General features: G+C 45.3%; 1 protein-coding gene and 1 long non-coding RNA gene across 5 annotated transcripts in view; one reads left to right on the top strand and one right to left on the bottom strand.

The window, feature by feature from the left end:
• QTMAN (queuosine-tRNA mannosyltransferase) overlaps positions 1 to 292 on the bottom strand; it is a 298,926-nt gene extending 298,634 nt beyond the window's left edge. For 2 of the 4 annotated variants that reach the window (XM_090045816.1, XM_090045823.1), the window contains exon 1: positions 60 to 262. The gene's annotated coding sequence lies outside the window, so the exon portion shown is untranslated. Of the gene's footprint in view, positions 1 to 59 lie in introns of all 4 variants that reach the window. The other 2 variants (XM_090045821.1, XM_090045822.1) reach the window with 2 other exon arrangements.
• On the top strand, positions 178 to 17,869 carry LOC149867617 (uncharacterized). Its single transcript, XR_016442098.1, has 3 exons — positions 178 to 317; positions 6,367 to 10,686; positions 13,985 to 17,869. It is a non-coding gene; the product is annotated as an uncharacterized LOC149867617 (long non-coding RNA).
• Positions 17,870 to 20,556: the final 2,687 nt, after the last annotated feature.

Here is a 20,556-nt window from a genome sequence, read left to right as displayed (position 1 = left end):
CTCTGACCCCAGCCTGCCACCCTCCCCAGCCCGCGCCTCGCGCCGCCCGCGCACCTCACCTCCGCCGCTGCCGCCTCTCGCCCTCCCGCGGCCGGCAGCACCGGCACCAACGCGCGCGTCCCGGCCCGGCCCCTCCCCCCGCCCCGGGGCCGCCGACAGCGCTTCCGCACCGCCGACAACGGGCCAGGCCCGGCCCGCGCTACCGCCGCCGCCCCCGCCATGGGCGCCCCCGTGCCCGGGCCTCCGTCATTCCCGGCCGGCCGGCACGGGCCGCCCGGCCAGCTAGGCCCGGTGTGTCAGCAATGGGTTTTGCTGAGGTAAAAACAGAAAAGAAACAGACCCCGTTTTCGCCCGGGTGGGGGTGGAAAAAGAAAAAGGAAAAAAAAAAAGGTGTTTATGTTGGGCTCCTGTACAAGCAGGGGGCTGTGGTAGAGAACAGGCCAAGCCCAGCACCTGTGGGTTGTCTCTTCACAAATGCACGTTTTGCTCTACATTATTTTTCCGGGGTTCATGTTGGTGACAAAGACCTGGGCGAGCGCAGCAGGATTTGCCACAACGCTTGTTTTAAATTGATACCCATTTCCACCGAGCGCACGGCGAGTGTCGTTCTAGCACTCACAGTCGCCGTCTTGGGTCAGTTTCGCCTCGCGCCTGGTTTTTCAGGAAGTGATGAAGAGTGCGAAGCGAGGGTTGCCTGTAGAGTGGGGCTTGGTTACTCTTACTTTTGACTTGTTCTGCTCTCGTTATCTCATTATTTTTCTGTAGTTAACTTTGGTGACAAAGGCCCCAGCGAGACTACAACAGGATATGGCTGCCTATACATGTGCTGCAGGTGGGGCATTTTCTTTAGGGTGGTACCACTCTAAGTAAAACAGCTCGCCGTGACACGTGTTAAGCCCCCCACCTTTCAAAATGGCTGCAGGGTGCTTTAACTAAAGTGGGCCCACAGCCATTTTGAAAGGTGGGGGGTTTAACACACATGATGATGAGGGGACTCGTTCATGTTCCAGTTAGGTGAATGGAGTCTGCTCTGACACCTAGCTGGAATACAAACCAGCACATCTAGGGGCAGCCATAGGCCTATACAGCTGCCTATAGATTCACGGATTGTAAAGCCATAAGGGACCTCGGAAGATCGTCATGCCCACAGATGTGCTGGTTTGTATTCCAGTCAGGTGTCAGAGCAGACTACATTTATCTAGTTGGAACATGAACAAGTCCCATCACCATCACACATGCAGGGATGCTTTAACTAAAGCTTATTCACCAGGTTTAACTAAAGCAGCCTCGCTGCCATTTTGAAAGGTGCAGGGCTTACTGTGTGTCACAGTGATCTGTTTTATTTAGGGTGGTACCACCCTAATTAAAATGCCCCACCTGCAGCACATGTATGGGCAGCCACTGTGTGGAAAAAATACTTCTTATCCTGTTGTGGTCTCGCTGAGGTCTTTGTCACCAAAGTTAACTACAGAAGAATAACGAGCAAAATGAGTCAAAAGTAAGAGCTGGCATTTGCCCAGGGCTGCCTCCAGCCTGAATAGAGTGAGAGCCACCGGCTTGTATTGTAAGGACAGAGTTGGTTGTAAGTGCATAGACCACTTCAGTGCATAGCAGCTTTCATCCCCACTGTCAGCTTTATAAGGTAGTTGTACTCCCCTTAACTACATGCTAACTGTGACTCTGATTGTCTAGTTTATAACTCTGTAAGTCTGCCAGAAAGTAAAGAGAAAGCAGCTGTCATGGGACTGCTATTAGAAGCCTTTGGAACTGACCAGTTCCATCATTTTCAAAACTGCCCTTTCCCTTCAGTTTTTAAGACTCCTGTCAAACAGCTCTGAAACTAACTCCATTCACTTTCAAACTTTGGATGATCAGTTTCTATACTGCTAGAAGCAGCATTGAAAATGATGGGCGCTAGGCAGTTGCAGGGCTGCTAATACTCTTAAGTACACAGACTGTCAGTGCTAATACGCATTGCTTGTATTAACTTAATGATAACTGCATACTGTGGATAAGTGAATGGTGTTTTCTTAGTCCAGTAGCTATGAGAGAGAGTACATACAGAGTAGGTGGTTCATTTCCAGGATATTTTGCAAGTAGATAGTTTTACTAGGTTTCACAACCTACAGTATCTGCAAAGCAGACTGGAAAAAGAGGTATTATGTTGGGGAAAATAAAGGCTGGGAAATACCAGAGGAGGTTGGGTGATGGTGATTTTAGGGGAAAACAAAGACAGAGGTACTAAAAGGAATTTGAAGTGCAGCGGAGGAAAGATAAAAACCATGAAAAGGGAGTTGGTGTGGGAGAAGCAAAATACAGCGAGTATTATCAGGCTTATTGAGGGATTGGGGGAGGAGTATATTCTTTTCTATGGAGAATCAAACTTTTGCAGCTGTTATAACCATTGAGATCTCAGGCATGTGATATAGGTGAGATGGTGGTATGTTTTGTAAAAACTCAGGTGCCCCAGCCTGAGTTACAAGGATCCTCAGACAAAGGTTTTTACCGAAATAAGATTTCTAGCCTGGACTCAGTTTTAGCACATTTATTATCTTTAGGTATGTGGAAGTAGACTAAACTACTTTTTGAAAGAAAGGCTTGAGATAAAGATAGGAGAAGCCCAAGACAGGCAACATTCCCAGGAAGTTTTAACTGTGTAAGGACTGTGAGACAGTGCCCTTAAGAATTACATATTTTTCCTTGCTCTGGGTAGGAAAGGGAGGAAAGGAACCCAATCTGCATAAGGAGTAACCTAAATTAAAAATTAGGTATTGTCTTACAGTCAAGAAAAAACGAGCTAATTTGTTTTCAGATGATTTTGCATTGTCATGTGCCTCTATACGAATACCATGAATAAGTTGAAGGGCCAAAATTTCACAAGATGGGCAATTTGCAAGGTGGGAGAGGAGGGTTATTTTGTTTTGACTAAGTGGAAGCAAGAAATATTGAAAATCTTAAAAAACATTTACATATTATAATATTTGATAAAATTTAGCCCTTATCTTATAAATGTTGTTTCTGTCAGTAGATATGCTGACTTACAAAATGCAGGAAGCATCGGTCCTGTTATATTATTTATTCTCAGCACACCTTCACTCCTATCTTATGGGTAGAAAACAAATTGAGGCAGTGAAATGAAGGCCAAAATGTTAAAGCGTTTCTACTAATTTGCAAGTGACCAATCTGAGACACCTAAGGCCTCATTTTCAGAGAAAAGGGACTAAGTATCTACAGGTCTCATTGAAGTTAAACTTCAGGCTCCTACCCAGAAACATTTTGCCATAGTCTTCTGCTAGTGTCCTGCATCTATAATACCATTTTTTAATTGGCTAGCAATCTATGGACAGATATTGTAACTGTTCCTTGAGAATATTTTTTCTACTTTTCTCACTCATTTGCATACGAATGGCATAAAAATAGGCACTTCCTGCCAGTAATTAGTTGGAGCCCAGAATTTAAAGAACGAAAAATACCACAGTATTATGGTAGAGGGATGGTACTGAGGAAGCTGCAGAAAAGAATCACTTTCTTGCACTAGGAGTGCTTTTAATTTAGAGTTCAAGGTTGGCAACTATGTTACCTCTATGTGACAGGGATTAACTATTTGCTTGGCCTAATAAGTATGCCCCTAATGAGTACTTTAGTGCTTTCCCCACCCACCCCCACTGTAAATCACTCCATCTGCCTACTATAAAAATTCCACCCTCTGCTTTTTGTTTTCCCAGAAAAAGCAACATTAATAGTAAAAGCAACATTAATAGTAAAAGCTGCATCATCAGTGTTGTTTCTCATCAAGGCACAGCAAAACAGACCAAGGTAGGGAGTACTCAAATATTTTGAGTCTAGTCAAACACTTTTTGTAGCCCTATGAAGTCATCCACAGCAATAGGTTCCTGTCACTTAAATAGTGGGGGCTGGATGGGTTGAGGGATTTATAATGGGTTATGAACTTTTTCATATATGTACCACAGACTTGAGCCCAACTAAGGCCAGTAGCATCCCAAAGTAGTCCCTCCATATGGTAGCAATTTGTTAGATTTTGTGAAGAAGATCAGTCATATTCCTTACAGACAGTTGTTCACATCATAAAAATCATCTCTCTCTTTAGGCAATTATAATTTGATATATCAATTTAAACATAAATTCACAGTTCATCAGTTGGGCATATCTTGCAAGTGACATGTTTGCTAAAGACTTTGATGCAGAAACTTGTTACTTGCAGCATTTTGTGTTGTGTACAATTAAAGTTATCTGTCCCAGACTGACTGAACAGAAGTACCTGACTGCTGTTAGTGTGACTTGGAAGTGACAGGAAGATAAAGTTAATGCCTTTAGCATATTTATCTATTAATCTATCGGTAATTTCATTATTGATCCAGCCTACTTAAATATTCTTTCACTATTTACTTCTTCAGTGCTGCCTCTTTCTATCTTTTCCCATAGTCTTACCACAGTTCTGTCTTTCATGGTACAAGAGCCTTGTTCTGTGCAGAGCATTGTAACTGGAGCCTTCTGTATATTTACATACAACAATATTATATTTAATTTAAAATCCCAGTTGATACTTGTTTTCTATTTCCCCCCCTCAAAGACCTCATCTCCATCTCTCCCCAACCCAAATATGTTTTATAAGTCTGTAAAGTGTGTGAGAAACATGCTACTTACATTACCATGCTGAGTGAACGTAAGTAACAACAGAATGAGACACAGGTTTATCTTTAAAAACAAAGCTTGAAAGCTTTTATCAAATAAATAAATAAATCAGAATTGCTATATTGTAACACAGTATTTTCATGAAAAGTTTGAAGCTCTGTTTTATTAACACAGAGCCTTATGATGATTGGGTCTATTCCATTAGTCGATTTTATAAAGTGTACAGACTGGGTAAACAACAGTGACAGCTTGGGGAAGTGTATGCACCTGTTTATTAAAAAGACGTTAACAAGGGCAAATCTAAAATAAGAACACATACCACAGCCCAATTTTCAGTAATTTTTTATGCATGCCTACACTTAAGGGTACCATGTTATTGGCAATTTTTCTTTCTCCCTCCCTCCCTCAGAGGAACACAGCAGCTGATGAGCATGGAGCATCTGTGACAAAGGCAAAAAACACCACAATAAAACTTTGGAAGAGCAAACACAACCCTCTGTTTCAACTGCCCCCACTCTCCTACTTTCTGATAGTGTAGATAAAAGAGAATAAGGAGACAGATATCTTTCTAGAGGAGGATTGAAATTCTTAATGTTCTCGCATTAAGTCTCATTGTGTTCAGTATTTTATAGTACAGTGAGTTTTGAGCATTTTAATTAATTTACATAATTTATAGCAGGCCACATTTGTAAAATTACATTACAAGAATGCATATTTTTTTGTTTTGTGCGTGCATGTAGGTTCAGTTTCTGAAAGCTATCTGACAGTATCATCCTGCTGGATTTTTGCATGCATAAAGGTATGGGCAAATGCACATTATGGTTTTCAAGTGCATTTCAGAGTCGGCAAAATTCACAGTCAGGAACATATAACATGCCACACACTTCTTAAAGCCTGACCCTAAAACTATTTATTAATAATGGTGCATTTTTATAGCAGCTTTCATTCAGGGATACTAAAACACTTTACTGTATAATACTGCAAACTTTAAACAGCATTAATAATGTTACTCACTGAAGGAACTGATGGTGGGTCTGCCCTTAAACTAATGTGGAAACAAAATGATTTCACTGGGGTTTTGTGGATATGATATGGGCCTCCTCCAAGACTGGACCATAATCCTCACAGATCGCTGTCTCCTTATTTTTAATTTATTTTTAAACAGGTGAAAACTGCATGTTGAATGTTTTATACCATTGAGTTAAGAATCAAAACTTAGATTTCAGTCTTGCAATACATATTTTGAGAGCTCACTGTAGTCTCTAGATTCATTTCATTAGGCTGTTCAGTTGCTGTCAACTTTAGGATCAGAACCCTGGACCTTCTGACTAGATTTTTAACATTCCACTGTATTAAGTCTGGCAGCACACCTTACAGATAACTTGCCTGTTAGGTAAAACAATGTTAACTGAAGCAAGGTGCAGTTAAATCATTTGCTAATGGTGACACTACAAGATTTGAGGCATAAAACATGAAGGAATATTTTACTTCAAAAAACACATTTTACTGGAGTTGTATAAAGAAAAATATGATTAGTTTGAGAATAGTTAAACATCTTTATCTGCTGCCTTTCCCTTCGCATTCCAGATAGAAAAGCAGAAATGCAACAGCCATACAATTCTAAAAACAAATCTTCTGATTTAACTAAAACTTTTCTTCAGGGAGGCTTATTCAGATGTTATCATCCTTCCCCCTTTTCTTTTCTTACTGCAGAAAGCTTGAGAGAGTGCCAGTTGGTACCGCTTGTCATCAGAATTTTTCCAGATCACACTGTTGCTTCTGAAAGGTAATAGACATCAACCTATGGAATTCGTATAATATTCAACAACTTGAAGAGCGCTTTGAATGTATAGGTAATAATACAATGAATTCAGAAAGCTATGTTAACATTACCTAATTAACTTTCACGAAAGTCATATATGCTTCAAAAAAACACTTCCTGCTTTGTTTCCCCCTGCCAGTATTTAGTCAATAAAATCCTTTACTTTTTTTTTATTTCCTAGGATATTAAGTCATATGAGCACACAATAAGTAAGACAAGCATGTCCATTAGCTTCTGTGGTACATAACAGCAACAAAACAAGTCCTTGGCACTTTCAGACACTCAAAGCATGAAAATTGGGGTTTCAATATAAAATGAAATTCCAAGGTTGGTGGGTCATTATTACTTTTATGTGAAAACCACCAAAATAAGTGCCTATTTGGCACTGACTCACATTATATGACCCAGTATGGATTATATTGTGCCGAATTGAATGGAATTAATGGATCCAGAGGGATCTGCACTGATTTCTTCAGCTATAGGATGTGGAGGTGCTCAGGGAAGAATGAATGAATAAGGGTGATTTAGTGGTGTCTTCAGCTGCATAGCCTGGCAGCAGTATGGAGCTATCATAGACTCTGCAGCACTGATGCTAAAGAAAACCAGGATGGAGCCTAAAACATTTCAGCAGAAGACTTCAGATCACTGCAGCCCAAAATGCAAGAGTATGAATGCAAAATAAATAAATAAGACACAAGCTTCCTGGAGCAGAATACGGAAGCTGTTTACTATTATGGGCAAGGACTGCAAGGTTGGGGGGAGGTAGGGAAAAGGAAATGGGCTGTATTACTGCAAGTTGGCAGAGACATGAAATACCAGGGTGCAATTTACGTATAATTGTTCATACAGCATTCTTTCGGCGTTTCTAGTGACTCATTGTGTTCTTTTGTGACCTTTGATGTACAGGATAGGCTGCTAGAAGACATAGGAAGCCACGACAAAAATATCGAAGTTTAGGAATTTTTTTTTTTGTAGCTTGCTGATTATAGGTGAGAGAGGCAGAGATTTGAGTAATTTACTCTGAACCCTGGTGCCTTCTGTCATCTGTCCTCCCTTAAAAATGCGAGTATTTGAAAACCGCTTTAATTTTGAAAAAGTTTTATCAAAAAGTCAATGATACTGACCTACTGGTGAGTTCACACTTACTTCTTTTTTCAGAGTGGTTAGATTCTACTGTGTTAATCCATAGAAATATGAACTGGACGCCATCAAGTTTAATAGGCCCCAAAATTGACTTAATTAACTACTTGTTATAACTCTTTTAAAAATCTATGCAAGCCAAGCCAGTTCAGGATATAAAAGCCAATTGAAAGAGTAACTTACAGATGCTGATGAATTCTTACCAGAGGACCTCTTTCAGTAAGTCACAATAAGTCAAGATTCAAGCTCACCAGCAAGGGGAAAGGAGGTAGAGTAAAAGTCCTAACCACAGTTCATTTCATACACTTTGCCTTATTTTCAAACAATGAAAATCAATACCAAAATAAATCAACTCTCACTCCAGTTACATAACACAGAATACTCATTTCAGAGTTACTGATGTCCTGCTCCACATTAGAATCCTACCTAGGTATACTCAAGTCATCTGGTAGTCTGAAAGTCCTTTTTGTTCCTTTCCACACACACATTGGAGAAACAGGCTCGATAATCTACATTTGAAAAAGCAGATGATTTGGCAAACCCCTTCCCATAGATATATTTTTTAAAAAGAAATAAGCCTCTCTTTCTTTGAGTAAACTTTTCTTTCCAACTGTTCTTTTTGTCAGCTTGCCAGTTTTACTTCTGGTATTGTTCTGTGCAGATTGCTGTAAGGAAAATGAAAGAGATGGGAAAGGTATGGAACTGGGGGGAAAGGGAAAAGGGTTCAGAGGGCATGAAAAGCCTGGGGAGCCTAGCATGGGAAAGGAGATAGGCTTAGGAAACATAGAAGAAAATGGTGGAATGAGAGATAAAGCAAGAACATAAAGGATAAGGGATTAGAGAGATAAGGAGTTCAAGAAATGAAATATGAATAAAGGAAAACAAGAAAAATAAGGATGAAAGGAAATAAGTGACAGGAGTAAGGTGTTAAACAATCGACTAAGAAAACACTGTGTTAATTTTATTTTAGCAAAGGAATATTATAAGAACTATATTATTTTCTTCTCTTACTAGTTCAGAGAATTTTTATACAAGTCATTTGGGTAATGTTACTTCCTGGAGGTAAGTATAGGTCTCAGAATTGTCTGTTAGTTTATAATTAATGTAATGATTGTGTTGCATCTGAAGAAAAAATTGGAATGAAGAAAATAATTTAACAACATTGTATATGATACTAATATCTTCAGTTCAAAACTAAGTTCTTCAGAGTTGCTCAGAATGCTTGCCATTTTACCCATCAGTTTGGAATTAGTCTCTGAAACATATAAGGACCTGTTAACAAACACAAAACTAGAGATTAATAGGAGAGCTGTGAGGTCTAGAGGTATTTAAAATCAACCTTGATTCACATTCCAAAAGTGCCCATAACATAGAAGCAAATTTTGTTCATAATTATAAACTGTCTATAAAAATATTTCACAAACTTTTTCTGTCCCTGGATATCTGTGAAGTTTTATCAGATTTACCATGTATATACAGTTTGTTACTGATTTATCTGGCCGGTTCACAAAGAAGCACATCATATGGTGGAAGTTGCATAATATTTCCTGACAGGCGTAGCCCATCTCAGGAGGCAGAAATTCATCAGAAGCCACTTTCACTTACACTAAGTACAGACATTCAAAAAGTCTGAGGTGGAATAGATCTAAGTTGCATGGTTTTCTTTAAGCAGTGTAGGTAGGATCAGTAGAGAACAGAACACACATTTGCCCTTTGGGAGGGGGTGGGGGGCATGTAGGCTGCCTGCACTGAGCAAGGCCAGCAGGTTGGGGGAAAACCTGCATGCTTACCCGAAGGCCCCGCAGGCTCCCTGGTCTGTAAGAGACTACCAAGCATCTGGGCCACCCCGATTGTCTGCCAGGCGTGGGCAAGCATTCCCTCCTTCCCTGCCACATTGTCAGCCACAGGTATCTGTCAGCTGCAGGCAGTCTGAGTCCCTGCATGAACCCTATTATGAGCACCCCATGATGTACACACACAACTGACACTGAGCCTAAGAGAATTCCCAGGGGCAAGCACAGCACCACAGAGCCCAACCAGACTGCCAGTCATGGGTGAGCATTTCCCCCACCCATAGGTGATACGTACGGGGTACACGGGGGGGGGGCATATGCCCCGCTAAAATTGGCCCTCTCCAGTCAGGGAGTGGGGAGTGCCGGCTGGTTCCCCCCTTGAGAAGCATTGATGGCACTTACAGTTTGCCCCCAGCGCATCTGGTTTGCTGCCAGCACTTCTGCCAATGGCAGCAATTAGATGCTGGGGACCCTGCCCCCCCGTTGGTGATCGGCAGCTGGTGCCCCCCCAAAACCAGGAGGCACCAGTCACCCATGCCCCCCCATCCCACCCTCCATGCTGCCTGTCTACAGCTGACAGTTGTCTGTAACTGACAGACAATATGGCAGGGAGGCAGGAGAATGCTCGCTTGTGCCCAGCAGCCTAGTCAGGCTCTGTGGTGCTGTGCCAGCTTGTGGCAATTCTCCTGAGCTTAGTACCTGGACTGTGTGCATGGTCAGGTGCTTTGTGGTAGGGTTTCTGCAGGGGCATAGATGCCTCTGTTCCCACCACCCCCAACAATGCCTGCTGGCAGGTAGCCACAGGCAGGAGGCAGGGCTGCGGAAAAGGTCTGTGTTGGAGAGAGCTTACTTGGCTCTGTGAGAGCTCAGGATTGGGGCCTGCTGAGTGCTTGCCAAAGCAGTCAAGTACGGGGTGAGTGCTAGTGGGAAAGCCACAAAGGTGCCTGGGATGCTGGGGACAGAGACCTAATATGACTTGCTAGGGGATCTGGTCAGAAGTTTGATTCATTGGTCTAACCTAAATCGATTAAGTATGAGTGCACATTGATCCAGGTTTATCTTGGATTGGGTTCTGCAATTTTTAAACCAGTCTAGTTGCACCAAGCTTCTGTTCTGTTATGGGTATATAGACTTGTTTCTGATCACTTATACCAGTAAAAGTATAATGTCTGTACCTGGCCTTAGTTTTTCAGAGAAGCTGTGTATGAGAAAAACTTGCTGATCCATCTGACAGGAAAAAGAAAAAAAATCTTTCTGTCTTCCTGGCTTTTATAGGATGTGAGCTAAGTATTACTACCTAGTTTAATTATCTTACCTCTCTCTTTTGATTATTATTTTATATTTACCCTTATGTTTATGTAAAATATTTCAGATTTACAAGTGAAAAATTCCCTATGATTTTAGCTATTTGACAGCTAATACCCAGACTCTGTGTATTTGGGGAGGGAACGTACACACTCCCATTATTTCTCAGCTAGAAGAAAGTCTCATTATTACTTTATATTTTGGCTGACATAATTATATCTTTTTGCCCTTTTACTGCATCAGAACTGAGTCTTAGCACGAGTCCACACATGCAAGCACGTGCGCTTGCAGCAGCTCAAATAGAATCGGTGCAAATTTGAGCCGGGGCTTTTTGCTTCAGTGCATGTGTTTGGTTATGCACTTTGTTATGGAGCAAATTGTGCCACTTGCGGCAAAATAACCCTGCCTGGCTTCTCCTGGATCTTCAGCCAGGAGGAGCTAGAGCCCAGGGCCAGCTGGGGGTGCTGTCCCCAGCAGTATAAAAAGCTACCCTGTTCTGGCCCCAGCAGTATAAAAAGTCGCCCTGGCAAGTAGCTCAGGGCTACCAGCTCTCCGGAGCTTCTGGGGCCCAGCCAATAGGTACCTGGGGACACTACCCCTTGTGCCAGCTAGACTGCTGAAGCAGCCCTGAGAGTTCCCTGCACCCTCTACCCACTGCAGCAGTCTGGCAGTGGGGGCTGCTGTCTGACTGTGACCTGCTGAGCACCTACCAGACTTCGATGGGGACTGCACAGCCAGCTGCCAGTGGACTGTGGTTGCAGGGTTGGCCTTTGTGTGGCACCACTGCCATTTGTGCGCTCTGGGCAGCTATCACCCAGCAGATGTTCTGGGTGTAGTGGCCTGCTTTGAACTGTCAAAACATGTCCTCCTGGCCCCATTTGTCCAGGAGGTCAGCCACAGCCAAATGGGTTCAAGGTGCCAGCTCTGAACAGGCAGGGACCTGCCACTGGCCTCCCTAGCAAGAATTCTGATGTTCCCTATTAGAAAACTGAAAAAATCACTGATAAAAAATATCCCAAAGTCACTCTGTAAAATACCCCCAAATCCACAAGTAAAACAAAAGACCACTATAAAGACAGAGAGCAAGAAAGAGACAATGATCAGTTGGACAAGGTTTTATTGATATGTCTTACAGTGTTAAAACAAGTCTCTTATAATAAAGTGAATTCATGAATACATGTTTCCCTGCACTCCCACTGGGCAGTGGCCCCCACACAAGGGGTATGCCCCCCAACAGGGGGTTCAACCCCCACACAAGGGTTATGGCCCCCCAGCAGGGGCCAAATGGCTCCACAGGGGCTACCACCCCCCTTACAAGGCCCACATGCCCCACCCCAGCCCCCCAATTGTTGCCCCACCTGGCCCCATCCCCCACCAGTTGCTGCAGCCCTCCCAATGACTGCCCCACCCAGCCCCACCCCCAGACCCCCCAATGGCTGCCTCACCCAACCTCACCCCCCCAGTTTGCACCCCCAGGCCCCTATGGCTACCCCCACAACCCCAGACACCATCACTTAAAAAAAGCGGGGGGAATAAAAGCCTCTGCTTACCTTAGAAGCAGGGGTGAGGGGCTCCAGGGCCTCCTGGTGAGCCCCCTTGGGCAGTACAGGACAGCAGAGGGGCAGGATGGCCCAAGCCAGGGCTTCTGGGGCTGTCACCCTGCCCTGTGTGGGCAGGGCCCCAGTCAGCCAGATGGCAGCTGAACTGCAGGTAAGTGCAGGGGGGTTGGGGTTTTTTTTTAAGTGTGAGGTGGGGGGGCAGTGATGGGGGGATTGGGCCTGCACTGGCAGGGGGAGGGGGCCTCAGGGGGGCTGGTGGGGGGAGGGGCTGGCCCCGGCAGGGATCATAGGGGCCTCAGGGGAGCTGGCAAAGGGAGGGGCTGGCCTTGGCAGGGGGTTGGGGGGCTGGGAGAGTGGGTGGGACTGTCGGGGGTCACCTGCATGGTGCCCTCCCCCCTGCTCCAGCCCCCTGACCCCTTACTCACCGGCACCAGAGCCCTGGTGCTGAAACATGTGGCCTGGCCGGCCACGTGTTTCAGCACCATGGCAAGGGGCAACCATAGAGACGCTGTGGCAGCCAAAGCTTCTCTATGGAGGACCCAGCCTCCGGTTGCCTCAGGGCACAGTCTGGAACTATCCCCTGCTCCACTTCTTTAAATATCGATTTTTTTAGATCCCTGGATATCCAGGGGTCTAATTTTTTCCCTGCGTTGAAAGTTTACAGCGCAGGGAACATTTTCTTGTTCCCCTGCATGTGCCTGTTGCCCCGCCTCAAAGGGGTTTGAGGTGGGGCAAGAGGCATGTGCGTGCTCGTTGGATGTGCCCTTAGTGTCTTTGTATACCTGTAACACAGAGCAAAAATACACATTACCTAGAGTAGTCAGTACTTTGAATCATTCCAACACCTTCCACATCTAGACAGGGATCAAACAAGGCTGTGTGATTGCCCCCACCCTGTTCCCCATCTACCTGACTGTCATCATCCACCTCATCTAAGATGAATTCAAGGATCCTTGTTTTCCGTTTCCCATGGAAAAAGATAAAACCACAGATTTCCATATTTTATCAGAGAAAACATGGATTTCTCCTTTAAGCAGAGAAACCCACAGATTCCCTGCTTTAGCAAACAGCTCTGCAGGCTGATTGAGCTCCAGCCTGCAAGAGCTGTTGGCAAACAGGAGGGGAAAACCCAGCCCTCCCCAGAGGTAGATGGGGAGGGGGAATGGTGGGGCCTGAGGCTCTCAGTCAGCCACAGCTGCGGGCTCAGCTCAGCTTCACTCTTCTCCTAGACCCTGTGAGGTAAGTGGGACTTGCAGGAGCCGGGGGCCCCTCTGGCAGAGCTGGGGGGTTGCAGATCACAGCTGGGGGGTACCAGCAGGGCTGTGGGGAGCCAGGAGCCAGCCCCACCACTGCCCAAGGAGGCAGCAGCAATGGCAAGCCAAAGCCATGCTGCTTCTGCTGCAGATGCCTGCTGTTGGGAGCAGGGAGCTGCTTACTTGGGTCCCTGGCCCCATAGCCTTGGCAGATAAGGCCCCCCCAAAAGGCTGGGGTGCAGGGGCTTTGGATGGGGGTAGGAGGCACAAGTAAGGTGGGGGCTGTTGTGGGGCCAGTGAGGGGCACCAGCAGGGCTGGGGAGTAATTGGGGGGCAAGTGAGGGGCACTAGCAGGGCTGGGGGGGCTGCAGGGAGCTTTTAATTTTAATAATAGATTGGGGGGTTTTATCAGAGAATTTGCCATTTTTTGTCAGAGAATTTATGATTTTTTTTTATCAGAGAAAACCAGGATCCCTGGAGATGATCCAGCATCCTGCATCAGTATCCAGTATTGACTGGACAGAAAGCTTTTCATTCTTGGGTGCTTCTGGGCAAAAACAAAACTCACCACCAAGGACATCCACAACCTTCAGTTTACAGATGTTTGTTGCATGATGGCTCACTCTGCACAGGATGTGCAAGCAACACTAGATGTCTTCAGTGCTTTGTATAAGAGACTTGGCCTGTCCGTGAACATCGCCAAGATGAAGGTCCTCCAACCTTCCCTAGGTCAGCTGAACATCCCTCACATTATCTACATAGATGGGGAGACTCTGGAGTACTTGGAGCACTTTCCATATATCAGCACCCACCTCTCAACAGGCTACCATCAATGAAAAAGTCCAGCACCAGGTCAACTGCACCAGTGCTGCCTTCAGCAAGCTATGACAATGTATCTTCGAAAATAGAGATCTTGGAAAGTTGACGAAGGTCCTGGTTTATAAGGCTTTTGTGCTGACCACCCTCCTCTACTTCAGCAAAGCCTGTACCATCTACCACATTAAGGCCTATGGCGGAGCACCTTTGAGGATGCTCATCACTTGGGGGCTCCCACAACCTCTGGTGGGAGCCTGCTTTGGAGGAGCAGCAGAGGAAACCTTCTAGGTACCATTTAAAGGGGGAAAGTATGTGGCAGGGCACTGTTGGTGTCTGCCACTTTAAGATCAAAGTTAAGCAGCCAGCAAGTGCTTGATTGAGGCAGCCATTTTAGATCTCTGGCTGCCTATATAAAGAGCTCAGTTTCCTGGTGCCTGGGAAGGCAGTAACATTGCCTTGCTGTGAGGCTTTGTGTATCATCCTAGAGATAAGGGAGGAGCTGTAGGGGATGGATTGGAGGCTCCTGGTCCTGGGCATGACCTAAAACTGCTCCCTGCCAGGAGTGGGTAGCCTGGTGGGGCTCTCAGTGGCGTGGGAGCCCCCAGGAAATGACAGGCCAGTTATCACACCTCTCACCTGACTCGTCTGCCATGCCTTGTTCTTATGGATTAGGATGTTAATTAAGCGGGAGGCTGCCCATTTTATGCCCCAATGCCAGGAGGCACCATCTGCGGCTCCAAACCTCCCCTACACCGCAGCCCATGCCTTGCAGATGGCATCTGGCTGTTAGTCACATTAGCCCCACACTGGGCTCTAGAATCCTCCTATCAGGTCCCCCCTTTGATCGCTCCACTCTTGCGGCCTACCCTGCCATCATTCGGGCTGCCGAGCTCCTAGTAGCTATCCAGTCCCCTCTCAGGCATGGTTCCCCCGGGACCTTCGGTCACACAGGCCCTGGCCTCACCTCCAATGCCAGGGGGACCCCAGGCCCTCTCCTCTGGGCGTCACTCGCAATGGGCCCCTGGCCCTTTTGACCTTCCTGGTCCTGGCCACAGCATTGACTAGTCGAGGGAGTACTCTACCTCTGGCCTCTCTCACTAGCCCCACTCTCTCTCTTGGGTCCACCTTCCTGGATGTGGGAGCTAGGGTACCTCACACCACAACTGGTGCTCCAGGGTCTCACAGGGGACTCTCCCTCCCCCCTGGAGCAGCAGGTCGTGGTGCTACTTAAGATCGTACTTTTGACCCACACTCGGCCTGTTAGCAGTGGAGGGCTTACCGGAGTCAGGACTTGCCCCTCTCTCTCTTGGGCTGAGCCCCCTTTACTCAGCCTCTGGCCCAAACTTCAGCCTCAGGTGTCTGAAGACCTACCTGGGCCTACTCCCGTCACTCAGGGCTCCACACCACCCCCTCCACTCAGGGCTACTCATCTCTTCCCCCTTCCCTCAGGGCTCCATACTGCCCCCCTCGCATGGGGCTACTCATCTCTGCTCCAGATCTCAGCCCCCTTCACTGGGGCTTAATACTGTTCCCTTCACTTGAGGCCACGGGGCTTTCCTCCCCAGTGGGCTCAGGTGACTGAGGCCATACCTGGCCCCAGCTTTCCCTCTTGGGGTCTTGCACCCCCACAGGCCTCAGGTGACCATAGCTATGCCTGGCTCCCATTCTTCTCCTCAGGGCTTGCAGCCCCACAGGGAGCAGGTGGCTGCAGCCGTGCCTGGCCCCCACTCTCCTCCTTGGGGTCTTGCACCACACGGGGCTCAGGTGGCCACAGCCGTGCCTGGCCCCAACTGTCTCCGGTGTCACGCAACCCACCCAAAGGCGAGGGCTAGGGTTAAGGTACTCCTACCCACTTTTCACATATTGCAATTAGTTAAAACAACTATCTAACAATCATTTAAATATTCTAAAATGCCTTATATGAAACCTAGGAATGGCAAATGAGTGAACATTTAAGAATGTAATGTTTGGCTCTTCATTCATATGCAACCCAAATTTCAGGATTACCTGTTAAAAAGTTCAGAACAGTTTTCATAGCAGGGCATTGTGTAAGAGCAGTACTTTCAAAATATGCCTTTCAATTACACCCAAGTAAGCTATTCAAAGCGAACAGTTTAATCAATGAATTTGAGCCTTTATTCTACCTGTAAAGTGTTACAAATGAATTATCCAACAGACAAGTGATACAAATGTATTTTGGCCTCCACCATGTTATGCTTTGTTCACAAACTGTGTTTGCTATAGTCATTTATTATTCATTTTTATTGCGTTATGACTGGTCACATTTTTTGCAGTTTCTGTTCCCTGACTGGACCTGTTACAAAGGGTGATGTCACACATTAAGACACACATTCAAGCAGTTCAGCACATGTTAAATGCCCTCATGAAATTGCAAAATTATTCCCTTTTTAGGTAAGGTTGTCTCCTAACACATACTAACTTTAATACGTTACATTCCAATGATTTGCAACTTTTGCAAGTGAATGTGTGACAAGGCCCTTTTAAGACGAAGTCAAACTCTTGGCCCTTTGATTGCCTAATAATTAAGACAGTTAAGAGGTTAGGAGAAGCTAGGTCATAAGACTAAGGAGTCTGGTCATTTAAAATGTTTCCCTTACCAGTACCCTTGAATCATACCTGGCTTGCAAAATTACGGTTAGAAAAAAATAGATTACTGTAACATCGGTATAGGTCAAATTAGAAATTAACAATCTCTTCTCTCAATCAGCTGCAAAGAGTGTTACCTGATAATTTTCTGGTTTATTTAATTGCCATCAAGTCAGATCTCTGAGCAGTGGCCTTTAACAACCATAGATGCAAAAGATTAGGTCACACACAAGTCATTTCACTCTGCTTATTCAAGGCTCTGGCACGGGGTTGAAGGCCTTCATTTAGATGGCTGATACTTTAGGTAAATAGATTAATTTCAAAATGAAACAACTGTCAAATATTTGCTTGTGAACAAAGCATCACTAGTAAAAATCTGAAAAATTTTAAAAGTTTACACATTGAAACTCAGTTTACAATATGCTGTAGTGTGTGTAAAAAATCAGCTATGAAGCCTCCTCTGTTTAAATGAAGAAATCTGGCAAAGTCTTACCAGTGCAGGAGCCTGGATGCAATTTGCACAGATACTTGACAAAGGTGACTCAGAATGACATACAAATGTCACTTTTTATCTAGTCCAAAAGAAATACCTGGAACTCAGGAAATACATTAAGGTTCCATAGTTCAACAAAAGTAGTCTGAGGATAGATCTTTTGGTTTTGAAACTGAGGGTTTTTCCTGAGAAGCATGAAAGTGTACCATGCATATGCAAATATGATCTGGGTCAACTGATAGCTTCAGAAGTATTGCACCAAACACAAGTTTTATTTAGTATTTACATACGGGTAGAAAGTTTTGGGAAGACTTGACTACCAAAGAATTACATCTTGAATGGTATATTCGTATTTGTGCTGTATTAAGTATTACAAAAACATGTTCATGAGAAATCATTTGAATAAAATCTAGACATTTCCTTTTAAATTCTCAATATTTTTATCAGTTTTTTGTGAGTATTCATATAGATTTTTTTTATTTGCAAAAATGTTTATGGAAAGCAAAAATCTTTAGGCCTGTGTGCGTTCATATGGAGAAATTACCTTGGATGTCCCATTTCATGTTTATAAAAGTTTTAGACACCCAAAGAGAAAGCAGAAATGGCAATATCATGCGATTTAGATGGTCATTATGTACCTCAGCTTACAGTCCATCAGAACCTGTTCACAGGGAATTGTGAGATTCAGCCTTCTGTTTAAGCTGATGCTAAATGTGCTACACTAAACTATCCGTTCTATCCTATTTCTTTGCTACTGGTGAATTACTAGGGGTGCTTTACTATTAGGACCCTGAAAACTGAAATAAGAAATTGGTGTCAGCTGACATCAGGATATCCTTGGGCATCTAGAGTGTTTCTGAAGGCTACTATCTATGGTGTTTCTGAAGTAGCCTGCCCTTTGGAGGCGATACAAAACAGAAATAAAAATTTCAGCTAGGAGAGGGTTTGGTTCTTCGGGATCATATTCTAGGACAGTGAAGCTTTCCACTCTTGGGAGAAGTGTGACAACACTAGGGTGAAGCAGTGCTAAATTTTTTAAATTCCAGCTCAAGTGGAGGGTGAGAGATTGCCTCTCATGAAGAGATTATGGTGCTCCAGAGCATCCTGGTTGAGGCCATTAATGAGATGTTTTTTAAACTGCACACCATGTCTCAGATATACCATTGCTTGTCCCATTACTTTCCCTCTTGCATCTTAATGTAAACTATGTAGGTCCTTATCTGTGTTATTTCTTTCTTGATAGAATAGTTTTGAGGATCTTTGAGTTGATAGCCTTATTTATAACACAGGATACAAACCCTTCGGACAATGATTCTCAACTTCTTAAACTCAAGGCCCCCTTTGGAAAATAATATTTTATTTTTCACTATATTTTTTACTATAGCAAAATAATAAAGCAATTATTCTTCTTCAGATAACTCAGAAAAATGGTAACAGGTCAGACTGTTTTTGACACCGTGGGTTCTCATATGAAATCTCTGGGTTTATTTTGTGAATCATGTTTGCAAACATAACAGTGCTAACATCGCATGGCGCCCTGAGGAACCCTTGAAAGGGTCTCAAAGAACCCCAGCATATGTGACAAAGCACTTAGGGTACCTGTCACGTTAAGAGGAGATGGTGCCAGAGAAGCAGCCTGCAGGTGGTGGGGGAGTGATTAGGGAGTCACCTGACCAGAAGGGGACTGAGCGTGAAGCATATAAGCCCAGGGCCAGATCTGGCCAGGCCCTGTAGCCCCAGGAGCCAGAGAGAGGAGTTCCTGGCAGCAGCACTCCTAGAAGAGCAACTGAACTGACCTAAGCAACACTAAGCATGGGAACAATGCCTGAGCCCAAAAGGGGCTAAGAAGAGAGGGCCTGGGGTCCAAAGGGCTGGAGCCCAAGAGGGCAGGTGTCAGCAGGACTAGGGAGCTCAAAGGTCTTACTGGCCAAGAAGCAGGGCCAGAGTGTAGGCCAACCACAGGCCAGGGACCACAGCCAAAAACTGAGTGGGACAAAGAGCCTGTAGCCCAGGAAAAGCATGTGTCAGTCAGCAGGTCATCAATCCAGGAGGGGCCAGATGGAATAGAGGGCCTGTAGCCCAGAGGGAGAGAGCCCAAGCCCAGGAGGGGCTGAGAAGACAGAGAGCCTGGGACCAGAGTGCCTGAGTCCAGAGAGAGTGTGTCAGCAGGCCCAGAGCCCAGGAGGGGCAAGTGTCAGCAGGGTCAGGGAGGTCTCACTAGCCTAGGAACAGGGCTAGGATCTAGGCAGACCACAATTCAGGGACCACTGCCAGAGACTGCTGAGGTTGGCCTAGAGATCTCAACAGGCCTAGGCAGGGCCAGGGTCTAGCAAGAACAAAGGTCAGGGACCGCACCTGGAGACCAAGTAACCCATAGCCCAGGAGGGGTGTGTGACATCAGGGAAGAGTATCACCTGCAGGGCATGGGAGTATGTATTGGGAAGGACAGCACCTATGTTTAAGCTTGCTCTATGAGCCTTAGGCAGCCTCCCTCCAAAGAGAAAAATTGCATCCAAGGCATGGGGGCAAGTTAGGAGGGGAGGGCAGCCTAGAATTGGAGCTGGGCAGGGATTGTATGGCCACTAGGGAGCATTGTAACCACCCCTGGAGCATGAACCTGTTGCAGCATGCCACAGCACTCTGGTTGAGAATCACTGCACTAGAAACATGGCACAATTCACTTGTCTAGGACTATAAAAGTTAAGAACCATAGGTTACCTATTAAAGTACTACCTTATAAGCAGGGATCTGGGTTTTCTGTTTCCCATGGAAAAAATGAGTAAAACATGGTTTTGCCCCTTACTGAAGTAAAACACAGCTTTCTCATTTTAGCAAAAAAACCCAAGGATTTTGCAGTTTTGCAATGAGCCCTCTTCAGGCTGGCAGAGTTGCAGCCTACAGGGGGAATGGGTGGAGGGTGACATGTGCAGGTATATGTCAGGCAGCCTGGAGAGCAGCTCCCATAAGTAAGTTGCAGAGGGGTGGAGGAAGTTGGACAGGGCTGGGGATGCTGCCCAGCTGGGTGGTGTGTGGGGATTGGGCCCCAGAGCCACAATGCACAGCTGCAGGGCTCCAGCAGGGAACGGGGACAGTGCTGTAGGTGGCTCTTTTGGCA

The sequence above is a fragment of the Crocodylus siamensis genome, chromosome 4 (assembly GCF_052110815.1).
Source record: "Crocodylus siamensis isolate JL-2025a chromosome 4, ASM5211081v1, whole genome shotgun sequence".
NCBI lineage: Eukaryota > Metazoa > Chordata > Crocodylia > Crocodylidae > Crocodylus > Crocodylus siamensis.
The sequence above is the reverse complement of the archived record's forward strand: the minus strand, read 5'-3'. Positions and strand labels throughout refer to the sequence as shown.